The sequence below is a fragment of the Poecilia mexicana genome, unplaced genomic scaffold, assembly GCF_051168715.1.
Source record: "Poecilia mexicana isolate PSO_F unplaced genomic scaffold, ASM5116871v1 scaffold_3, whole genome shotgun sequence".
Taxonomy (NCBI): Eukaryota; Metazoa; Chordata; class Actinopteri; order Cyprinodontiformes; family Poeciliidae; genus Poecilia; species Poecilia mexicana.
In genome coordinates this window covers 18,052,463-18,064,611 of record NW_028263372.1, presented here as the reverse complement: position 1 = coordinate 18,064,611, position 12,149 = coordinate 18,052,463, and the positions used below count along the sequence as shown (strand labels likewise).

General features: G+C 42.8%; 1 long non-coding RNA gene across 1 annotated transcript; it reads left to right on the top strand.

Moving 5' to 3' along the window:
- The first annotated feature begins 4,606 nt into the window (after positions 1-4,606).
- Positions 4,607-7,750, top strand: LOC148160207 (uncharacterized). The gene is made up of 4 exons (XR_015762507.1): positions 4,607-4,661; positions 5,444-5,537; positions 6,103-6,258; positions 7,045-7,750. It is a non-coding gene; the product is annotated as an uncharacterized LOC148160207 (long non-coding RNA).
- Positions 7,751-12,149: the final 4,399 nt, after the last annotated feature.

The following is a 12,149-nucleotide window of genomic DNA, read 5'->3' as shown; positions in this document are numbered from 1 at the left end:
CAAAATCTGAACTTTACCAAATTGCTTAAGGGCATATTAATTTAATCCATCCATCAATTGAGTACTCTCTTACCCTTGCAAGGGCTGGTGGCTTTCTTGAGCAGTCGCTTCCCAGCCAGCATGCATAGGTGGGCCCCACTTGGGTTTGATGTGGGCTACATGGGTTATGAGTGGGCATGGGTTTTATCTGGGCTAACTGAATGGGACCGATATGGTAACCTAAAATGGGACCCACTTGGGCTGGCCCATTAGGGCTAAACATATGGGCCCCATTCAGCATTAATGTGGGCTAACTGTGAATGGGGCAGAAGTGGGCAACACTATGTGGGGCCCATGTAGTTTCAGTATCATGGGCCCAACATGGGAAACCCATGTGGGCTGACCACATTGAACCCACATGTGATAAGTATGGGCTGACCGTACATGGGTTGGACCTGGGCATGCGTATGTAGGCCCCATTCCTTTTTTATGTGGGCTAACTGGGGATGGGGCAGAAGTGGGCAACACTATGTGGGGCCCATGTAGTTTCAGTATCATGGGCCCAACATGGGAAACCCATGTGGGCTGACCACATTGAACCCACATGAGATAAGTATGGGCTGACTGTACATGGGTTGGACCTGGGCATGCATATGTAGGCCCCATTCCTTTTTCATGTGGGCTAACTGGGGATGGGGCAGAAGTGGGCAACACTATGTGGGGCCCATCTAGTTCCAGTATCACAGGCCCAACATGGGAAGCCCATGTGGGCTGACCACATTGAACCCACATGTGATAAGTATGGGCTGACCGTACATGGGTTGGACCTGGGCATGCGTATGTAGGCCCCATTCCTTTTTTATGTGGGCTAACTGGGGATGGGGCAGAAGTGGGCAACACTATGTGGGGCCCATGTAGTTTCAGTATCATGGGCCCAACATGGGAAACCCATGTGGGTTGACCACATTGAACCCACATGAGATTAGTATGGGCTGACCGTACATGGGTTGGACCTGGGCATGCATATGTAGGCCCCATTCCTTTTTCATGTGGGCTAACTGGGGATGGGGCAGAAGTGGGCAACACTATGTGGGGCCCATCTAGTTTCAGTATCATGGGCCCAACATGGGAAACCCATGTGGGCTGACCACATTGAACCCACATGAGATAAATATGGGCTGACCGTACATGGGTTGGACCTGGGCATGCGTATGTAGGCCCCATTCCTTTTTTATGTGGGCTAACTGGGGATGGGGAAGAAGTGGGCAACACTATGTGGGGCCCATGTAGTTTCAGTATCATGGGCCCAACATCGGAAACCCATGTGGGTTGACCACATTGAACCCACATGAGATAAGTATGGGCTGACCGTACATGGGTTGGACCTGGGCATGCATATGTAGGCCCCATTCCTTTTTCATGTGGGCTAACTGGGGATGGGGCAGAAGTGGGCAACACTATGTGGGGCCCATCTAGTTTCAGTATCATGGGCCCAACATGGGAAACCCATGTGGGCTGACCACATTGAACCCACATGAGATAAATATGGGCTGACTGTACATGGGTTGGACCTGGGCATGCGTATGTAGGCCCCATACCTTTTTTATGTGGGCTAACTGGGGATGGGGCAGAAGTGGGCAACACTATGTGGGGCCCATGTAGTTCCAGTATCACGGGCCCAACATGGGAAGCCCATGTGGGCTGACCACATTGAACCCACATGTGATAAGTATGGGCTGACCGTACATGGGTTGGACCTGGGCATGCGTATGTAGGCCCCATTCCTTTTTTATGTGGGCTAACTGGGGATGGGGAAGAAGTGGGCAACACTATGTGGGGCCCATGTAGTTTCAGTATCATGGGCCCAACATCGGAAACCCATGTGGGTTGACCACATTGAACCCACATGAGATAAGTATGGGCTGACCGTACATGGGTTGGACCTGGGCATGCATATGTAGGCCCCATTCCTTTTTCATGTGGGCTAACTGGGGATGGGGCAGAAGTGGGCAACACTATGTGGGGCCCATCTAGTTTCAGTATCATGGGCCCAACATGGGAAACCCATGTGGGCTGACCACATTGAACCCACATGAGATAAATATGGGCTGACTGTACATGGGTTGGACCTGGGCATGCGTATGTAGGCCCCATACCTTTTTTATGTGGGCTAACTGGGGATGGGGCAGAAGTGGGCAACACTATGTGGGGCCCATGTAGTTCCAGTATCACGGGCCCAACATGGGAAGCCCATGTGGGCTGACCACATTGAACCCACATGTGATAAGTATGGGCTGACCGTACATGGGTTGGACCTGGGCATGCGTATGTAGGCCCCATTCCTTTTTTATGTGGGCTAACTGGGGATGGGGAAGAAGTGGGCAACACTATGTGGGGCCCATGTAGTTCCAGTATCACGGGCCCAACATGGGAAGCCCATGTGGGCTGACCACATTGAACCCACATGTGATAAGTATGGGCTGACCGTACATGGGTTGGACCTGGGCATGCGTATGTAGGCCCCATTCCTTTTTTATGTGGGCTAACTGGGGATGGGGAAGAAGTGGGCAACACTATGTGGGGCCCATGTAGTTTCAGTATCATGGGCCCAACATGGGAAACCTATGTGGGTTGACCACATTGAACCCACATGAGATAAGTATGGGCTGACCGTACATGGGTTGGACCTGGGCATGCGTATGTAGGCCCCATTCCTTTTTCATGTGGGCTAACTGGGGATGGGGCAGAAGTGGGCAACAATATGTGGGGCCCATCTAGTTTCAGTATCACGGGCCCAACATGGGAAACCCATGTGGGTTGACCACATTGAACCCACATGAGATAAGTATGGGCTGACCGTACATGGGTTGGACCTGGGCATGTGTATGTAGGCCCCATTCCTTTTTATGTGGGCTAACTGGGGATGGGGCAAAAATGGGCAACACTATGTGGGGCCCACATGGGCTGACTGCATTGAACCCACATGACATAAGCACGGGCTGACTGTACATGGGTTGGGCCTGGGCATACATATGTAGGCCCCATTCCATTTTTATGTGGGCTAACTGGGGATGGGGCAAATATGGGCAACACTATGTCGTGCCCATGTAGTTTCAGTATCATGGGCCCAACATGGGAAGCCCATGTGGGCTGACCACATTGAACCCACATGACATAAGCATGGGCTGACCATACTTGGGTTAGACCTGGGTAGGAAAATGTAGACCTTAATCCTTTTTCATGTGGGGTAATGGGAAAATTTAAAAAAAAATCTGATTAGACAATGTGGTTACCCTGTCACTTTTAAAATTTTCACTATATGTCAAAAGCAAAAGCTGCAAGAGCAAGATTATAAAAACTTTGAAAAAAATTATGAGATGTCAGATTGATGGCCTTTAGCTAAGGAAATTGTTACTCAGTTGGCCTGTATTGGAGCTGATAAAAGGTAAATTGTTGAAGCAATTGTATAAGCTTTCTACAAAATGAAAAGCTCTCCTTGGATGGTTACCTCATCTTGGAGGTCATAAAGAGGTATTGTATTTGAACCATGCTCACTACATGATTTCTTTGTCTGGCTCATTTACTAACACCGACATTACACTAGGCTTCCAGAAGACCAAAATATGCTTCAATGCTTTATTTTTTAAACCAGTTCAGTATTGTTCAAGCTACACTTTGAAGTCCTAGCATTTTTTCTTTTTATTATTTTACACTAGAACAGTCCAGATGTCCTAACATTTTTGTGACATTATCTGTTTTAAATATGCATAATCTTCTGCTGCTCACTCAAAATAGGTAGTAGTGGACTTTTGTCCTTGCTTCTTTTTTTAAATGTAATTTAATTTTATTTTATTATCAATAGGATGTTCAGACATCCAAAGTGTTCATTGCAGCTTTTTCACAGAAGGACTTAATTCTTATTTGGAGAAATAGTTCAGATCAGATCATCGTGAAAAATATTACAAAATGTTTAGAAAATGAATTCAAACAAAACTCAAGTGAGAAAGACAAGAGTAAAATTTTTAGCATCTGTTTTTTCATCTGTAAACATTTTCCAAGTTGTCAGCATAAATAAAATAAAAAAACTAAATATTTCTATTAATTATTATTTTTATATCTTTTAATCTTTTTTCAATAATCTTTTTAACCTTTTTGTTCATTTTTTCTCTGGCACCGTTGCCAATAAAGGTTGGTGAATTGAAGTAGACACTTTACACATCCACTAAAGAAAGTAGTTCCAAAACACATTTGAATAAGGACGACTATATTTATTTATTTTTATTGAGAAAATTTGCGAGTGCTACATCGGTTTTACATTTGTTAAACCGATGTATTACTCTCAAAATTAATCTCGTGTTTCTTGGAGAACGTACAATTGTTAACGGCGGATGGATATGCGGTTTCAAAATCAAACGTAGTCCCATCAGTCCGTTGGCGTGGAGTCTGCAGGTTCCCTGAAGAATCTGTAAGTACACTTCTGTCTGTTTTGTCTGTATTGTGTCAAATTTTAGGGAGAGATTTTAAATCGTTAGTTAAAACATTTGTTGCTCGTAATGGTTCGGATGACCGGAGTACCCCGAAAGACCTAATTAGTTGTTTCTTCTTTTTTTTGTTTGTTTTTCTTTTAGGTGATTTTTTTAATATTGTAAAACACACACAATAAGTCATCTGCCATTATTGAGGTAAGAATATTTGGATGCAGAGCGATTTCAAACTGTTCTGGGCCAGATCATTTTCAAATACGCTGCGGCGCCATTCACCGGTAAATTTGAGCGCCAACGCGGCAGAATAAATCGGTTCACTAATGAATCTACGTTGCTAGCGGAGGTTGCTTTTAAAGTACCTTGACACGATAAAACCACTTACATTATTTATAAAGAGTAACTACTTCGCTTTCATTCTGTGTACATGGGTTTTTAACAATCTTTCTCGCAGCCAATTAAGCCAGCATGCATAGCTGGGATCCATTAATTGTGCATTTTTAATTTTTTTTTTCTTTCATGAAACTGCATTGAATCGTGTCGTTGTGGGCTAGATAGGTAATGATGGATGGGCATGGGTTTTGTCTGGGCTAACTACACGAGGCCCATATGTTTAACCTAAAATGGGACCCATATTGTCAGCCCATTTGGGCTAAATGTAGACTGTATTCAGCATTATTGTGGGCTAACTGAGAATGGGACAGAAATGGGCAACACGAAATGGGGCCCATGTGGTTTCAGTATATTTGGCATAAAAGCTTTTTTCTAAATAGAATGAAGGCATAGTAGTAAATATTTTAAAATCATGTTTGTTTTATTGTGTAAGTGACATTTTAAAGCGTGTTATTCTGTCATCGTTTCACTGCAAAAAAACATGACAAGTGGGTGTTTAGGTCTCAACTAGCCATTTGTTTGGTCAATGCAAATGGGAGCTTTAGATTTACCAATGTTTTAATACTTTTTAAAAAATTTATTTTCTACAGACTACTATGGAGAAGCGTGAAGAAGGCTTGCAAGGGCAGAAGTGACATCAGATCTTCAAACAGATAATGATATTCCAGAAAAGCGACGTAGAAGGTAACGTGGAACAGGGACTTCTGTAACACACAACTCTAGATCAGTGGTTCTTAACCTGGGTTCGATCGAACCCTAGGGGTTCGGCGGAGCCTCTGCCGCGGAGGGAAAAAAACTTGTGTAAAGTCGTGATGCGCCGCTTTGCCATCATTTGCTGCAGAGGATCACGTTACATTGCTTAGCCAATCAGTGCTGCGGAGGAGCACAGGGATGGGGCAAGGAGGGGGGAAGCGGGGTTCGGTGAATGCGCATATGAAACTGGGGGGTTCGGTACCTCAAAAAAGGCTAAGAACCACTGCTCTAGATCTTCTTTCTCCCTGGTTGTCATTTGAGCTGCTCTCAGTTCTTTTACCCATTTGGTTCTCCTTGCTTTACTTTTTCCTTCTAATCCTTCAAAATTTATTGACTTAAATTGATACAGACATTAACAATTGGCATTTTGTCCATGTATAAAAGTAAGCTTATAAGCTATATATGTGTGAAACAATAACAAATCAATTAATAAAAACTAAATGTATCATGCGTCCTGATTTTAAAATGTTGTCTTGTAATTGTCATTATACTTAAGGTTGTCATGGTTGCAGAAATAGGAGGAGGGTCCTTAGATGATGCAGTACAACAAGCTGTGTGATTCCTCATGTCCCCTGAATTGGCCCTCCAGTTCAACCTGTTTGGCCGACATAGGAAACAAGTTCCGGGACCTGCGTCTCTGATGTTTTGTATGGTAAAGATCAGTTTTTATATTCACTTTTTTTCTTGAACATTTGTTAATTTTGGTTGTCTTATGCCTTTTGTTCATTTTTAGTAATCTTTTTTTTTTTTTTTTTTTAGATTAAAAACTGAGACTTCAATTTTTGGTTTAATTCACATAGTATTCTTTCACTGTGCTCTCAAGAACTTAAAGATTTGATTGCTGACAAAATTTGAAGGTAATATTGTTTGCATTTCAAACAGTATTAACAAAATATACAAGACCATGATAGAACCTTTATGTCAGTAGTTGATTTATATACATTAATATATTTTAAATTTACAATAAGAATATAGTGTGTGTACTAGGGATGCTCCGATCAGGTTTTTTGCTTCCAATTCTGATACCGATCACCCATGGGGCCCATCGCTGCCGATCATCTGGATTGGCTGTTATTTTTTCACTTTAGGCATAAATGATAACATGTTATCTGGCAAAATTAAAAAGTGCGCAGTGTGACGGAAAGAGTAGATCAGCTGCACACACAGGCTGCGAATGAGATACAGGTGATCTGCAACAAGAGGCCGTGATCAGCGATCACCAATCAAACACATTTTCACGGAAATTAACCGCTTATGATTGCTGATCGATCTGCACACCTCTATCTACATAATAATAATGACTCGAGAGTGCTTTGATTTTGGCAGATCCCTGCAAGCATTTCTGCCCCTTGAAGGGGAAGAGATGCACATTTCATTAATGTTACATTGTACTAAAAGTAAAACACTAATGCAATTTCTACCTTTGCTTGTTTTTTAGGGGCACTTAAAAGAAATGGATCCATCCACGGAATCACACAAAGATACGGAAAAGGCACTCGAAGTGGGTTACTGGAGCCCCGGACAGAGGTGGAAATAGAAAAGTTAGAGCGACTAGGGAGGCAGCCAGCTCAGACTCAGGTGGGCAGGTTCCAAGATGGACAGTTACAATGATGTATGAGAGCTTTCAAGTGTGGCATATAGGTTATTAAAAATATTTGACAAAAATGTAGTGTGAAAGAGCTATGTAGGTGTGTGTGTGTGTTGATATATATTTATATGTATTTATATATAGATGTACAGATCTATCTATATAGTTGCATATCTAGATATAGATCTATATACATGTATGTATCTATACATATTTACATAACTAGATGCATAGTTATCTAGATAACGAGATGTAGAAATATAACTATCTAGATATATAGATCTATATATATAGAGATAAATATATATTTACATAGCTAGAAATCTAGTTACATAGATAATTATATATCTACATATAGATCTATTTTTATACATTTGTTATATTAAACTAGTTTGTTATTTTCAAATCTGCAATATGAATAATTTTGTAGATTTCTTTTACCAGTGCATTTCTTGTGGCATCATTTGCTCTGTGTTAATAAAGTTCTTATAATTGACGAGTTAAAAAAAACTGACAATATTTTAAATTACCAAATAAAAACCTTGACCAAAAGACATTTTTCATCTCTTTTTTTTTTAATGCAGGTTTTGTGCTAAAGCATTTTAATACTTTGGTTTGTTGATTAAGATTGTATATCTATTAATGTAATTCACTTTCAGGTTAGGTGAGAAAGACCCCATTGTTCCTACAGGAATGAGGCATCTGGGCCCCACTGAAAACCCAGTCAGCAGCCATTTAAATCTACCTGGGCAAACCCATATGGGGCCACCATGGAACCCGTGGACAAACCCACTTGGTACCCATATTCTAGCCCAGTTTAGCCCCAGTTGGGGCCCAGGTAAAAATGAAAGCTCCCAAGTGGGGCCAAAATGGGCCTCATGTAAGTTACCCATGTGGGCCCCACTGAAAACCCAGTCAGCAGCCATTTAAATCTACCTGGGCAAACCCATATGGGGCCACCATGGAACCCGTGGACAAACCCACTTGGTGCCCATATTCTAGCCCAGTTTAGACCCAGTTGGGGCCCAGGTAAAAATTCATGAAAGCTCCCAAGTGGGGCCCAGATGGGCCTCATGTAAGTTACCCATCTGGGCCCCACTCAAAACCCAGTCAGCACCCAATTAAATTACCTGGGCAAACCCATGTGGGGCCACCATGGAACCCGTGGACAAACCCACTTGGTACCCATATTCTAGCCCAGTTTAGCCCCAGTTGGGGCCCAGGTAAAAATTCATGAAAGCTCCCAAGTGGGGCCAAAATGGGCCTCATGTAAGTTACCCATGTGGGCCCCACTGAAAACCCAGTCAGCAGCCATTTAAATCTACCTGGGCAAACCCATATGGGGCCACCATGGAACCCGTGGACAAACCCACTTGGTGCCCATATTCTAGCCCAGTTTAGACCCAGTTGGGGCCCAGGTAAAAATTAATCAAAGCTCCCAAGTGGGGCCCAGATGGGCCTCATGTAAGTTACCCATCTGGGCCCCACTCAAAACCCAGTCAGCACCCAATTAAATTACCTGGGCAAACCCATGTGGGGCCACCATGGAACCCGCGGACAAACCCACTTGGTGCCCATATTTTAGCCCAGTTTAGACCCAGTTGGGGCCCAGGTAAAAATTCATGAAAGCTCCCAAGTGGGGCCCAGATGGGCCTCATGTAAGTTACCCATCTGGGCCCCACTCAAAACCCAGTCAGCACCCAATTAAATTACCTGGGCAAACCCATATGGGGCCACCATGGAACCCGTGGACAAACCCACTTGGTACCCATATTCTAGCCCAGTTTAGACCCAGTTGGGGCCCAGGTAAAAATTCATGAAAGCTCCCAAGTGGGGCCCAGATGGGCCTCATGTAAGTTACCCATCTGGGCCCCACTCAAAACCCAGTCAGCACCCAATTAAATTACCTGGGCAAACCCATGTGGGGCCACCATGGAACCCGTGGACAAACCCACTTGGTACCCATATTCTAGCCCAGTTTAGCCCCAGTTGGGGCCCAGGTAAAAATGAAAGCTCCCAAGTGGGGCCAAAATGGGCCTCATGTAAGTTACCCATGTGGGCCCCACTGAAAACCCAGTCAGCAGCCATTTAAATCTACCTGGGCAAACCCATATGGGGCCACCATGGAACCCGTGGACAAACCCACTTGGTGCCCATATTCTAGCCCAGTTTAGACCCAGTTGGGGCCCAGGTAAAAATTAATCAAAGCTCCCAAGTGGGGCCCAGATGGGCCTCATGTAAGTTACCCATCTGGGCCCCACTCAAAACCCAGTCAGCACCCAATTAAATTACCTGGGCAAACCCATGTGGGGCCACCATGGAACCCGCGGACAAACCCACTTGGTGCCCATATTTTAGCCCAGTTTAGACCCAGTTGGGGCCCAGGTAAAAATTCATGAAAGCTCCCAAGTGGGGCCCAGATGGGCCTCATGTAAGTTACCCATCTGGGCCCCACTCAAAACCCAGTCAGCACCCAATTAAATTACCTGGGCAAACCCATATGGGGCCACCATGGAACCCGTGGACAAACCCACTTGGTACCCATATTCTAGCCCAGTTTAGACCCAGTTGGGGCCCAGGTAAAAATTCATGAAAGCTCCCAAGTGGGGCCCAGATGGGCCTCATGTAAGTTACCCATCTGGGCCCCACTCAAAACCCAGTCAGCACCCAATTAAATTACCTGGGCAAACCCATGTGGGGCCACCATGGAACCCGTGGACAAACCCACTTGGTACCCATATTCTAGCCCAGTTTAGCCCCAGTTGGGGCCCAGGTAAAAATTCATGAAAGCTCCCAAGTGGGGCCCAGATGGGCCTCATGTAAGTTACCCATCTGGGTCCCACTGAAAACCCAGTCAGCACCCATTTAAATCTACCTGGGCAAACCCATGTGGGGCCACCATGGAACCCGTGGACAAACCCATTTGGGGCCCATATTGGCAGCCCTCTTTTTTCCCATATGGGGCCCACATGGGTATGCTGGCTGGGTTGGTGAGGAGTAGGATAAACCCCGGAAAAGTTATCAGGCCATCACCGAAAAACACAGAGAGTTGAAGAACAGATACAGGATACAGGACGCTCACACTCATAGGGCAACTTAGAAAGTCATGTTTTGTGATTGCGATGATGTCTAAGTACCCAGAAAGTACTGCTGTTAATGTCTCCTGAGGAATGCAGTTGAAATTATTTTATTTCTCAGATCATATAACATTCATGCTATCAGGACTCCAAATTAAGATGACAATTAATATTACAATATCAGTTAATGTTTCCAATAGATTTTACTTTTTCCAAAAACTTTATTTAAGTTTTGGAATCAGTAACAGATTAGTTTAACCTAAATAGTTCGTTGCTTTCTAAAATGGTTCAACACCAAATACAAATGACCTTAGAAATGGTAGAACTATGACATAAATCCTGCAATGATTGTCGCTGAAAGAAAGATGATGGTGGCGAATAACTCAGCTTTTTTTTTTTTTATCTGAAGCTTTGACAAAAAATGTAAAGTATAAATGCTGATATAAAAAAATTACAATTGGTAGGACTATGTATTACTTTTAATTATTTTTTAGTAATCCCTAAAAAGTGATGTAAAGCAAGGTCTCAAAGTCATTCAGTTTTTCTTTAAAATCTGACTCTTTCTTGCTCTCGGAAACATTTTTTTTTTTTTTAATCCACCCAACACTGACCTATGAATCATTGACATATGAGTCAATGGCTCCTAAACTGGAACAAACAAGTGTTTTATCCAGATATAAAAGACAACTTGGCAAAGAATCAATTTTAAATGGGATCTCTGGGCACTTTGTTACAGTGGCCATGGATATCTACCATGTCCTTATTTCTTTAGTACAGTCTATAAAACATCCCAGACAACTCAAGTTGACCGTTTAAGCTCCAACAAGGCGATTAACAAATAGCTATTACCTAAAGTAATGGATTTAAATTATACATTAGGTAATACATTTCAGGACAATGTTTCAAAGAGATAACTTTTAGGTGACATTCAGCTGTTGATGTGTGTTTGACACACCTTCTTTTGTCCTCTGCTTGTGTTCTTGCATTTGTTCTTTTTTTCTTGTTGGCACTCTGCAACAAACTGTTGTGGTCAGGTAACGTTTCAAGGAAATTCTCTTCATTCGAGCGGCTAAACCAAAATCCAAAGCTCTGCAGATTTAGGCGTTGCTGCAACTGAATTTCTCCTATTGGGACAAATTAAGATGTTTGTTCTCAATAACTTGGATTTTGCTGAATTTCAAATTTTCCGCTATTTGGTAGTTTTATCTATAAATATGAACAACTGAGTTAGTAAAGGCGTTAGACATGAACATTTTTGATATAAAATATTTTCTTTATGTGAATGTCGCCCATGTTGACAACCGTCTCAGCACCCCGCTCCCTCCCTCTCCTCAGTTGGATGTTTCACATTAACTACCCGACCACCAGGTGGTGCATGTGACAGGCATTTACTGCATGACTTGTGGCTTAACATTTGTTGAAACAGTAGACAAGAGATGTTAATTTATATACAGTGGATGGCATGTATTTATATCTTTGGCTCAGCACTGATTCCGTTTTAAACTTGAAGTAATTAACCTGAGATGAAGTAAAGAAGATTCTTTACAAGTCGTCCGTTTAGATTTTGTTTAGGAATTTGAGGTGCACAAAATATCCATTTGTTCCCAGACAGTTTAGAACTAGCCACAAATAATGATCTCCGTCTTTAAATAAATAAATATATTTGGAAATATAATTATCTTCAAATAGTTGTCAAGAAACAAGGACAGACCTTCTGTCACATCATGTCAGAGGTCCAAACATGTTGCAGAAACGGACACTGTGCTCTTCAGAGACATAGTTTTTAATAATTGTAGACTAACCAAAGTTTGAAGTTCTCAATTTTTAAAAATAGACTAACGGACAGGCGGACTTAACAGTGTGAGATGTGAAGATAAC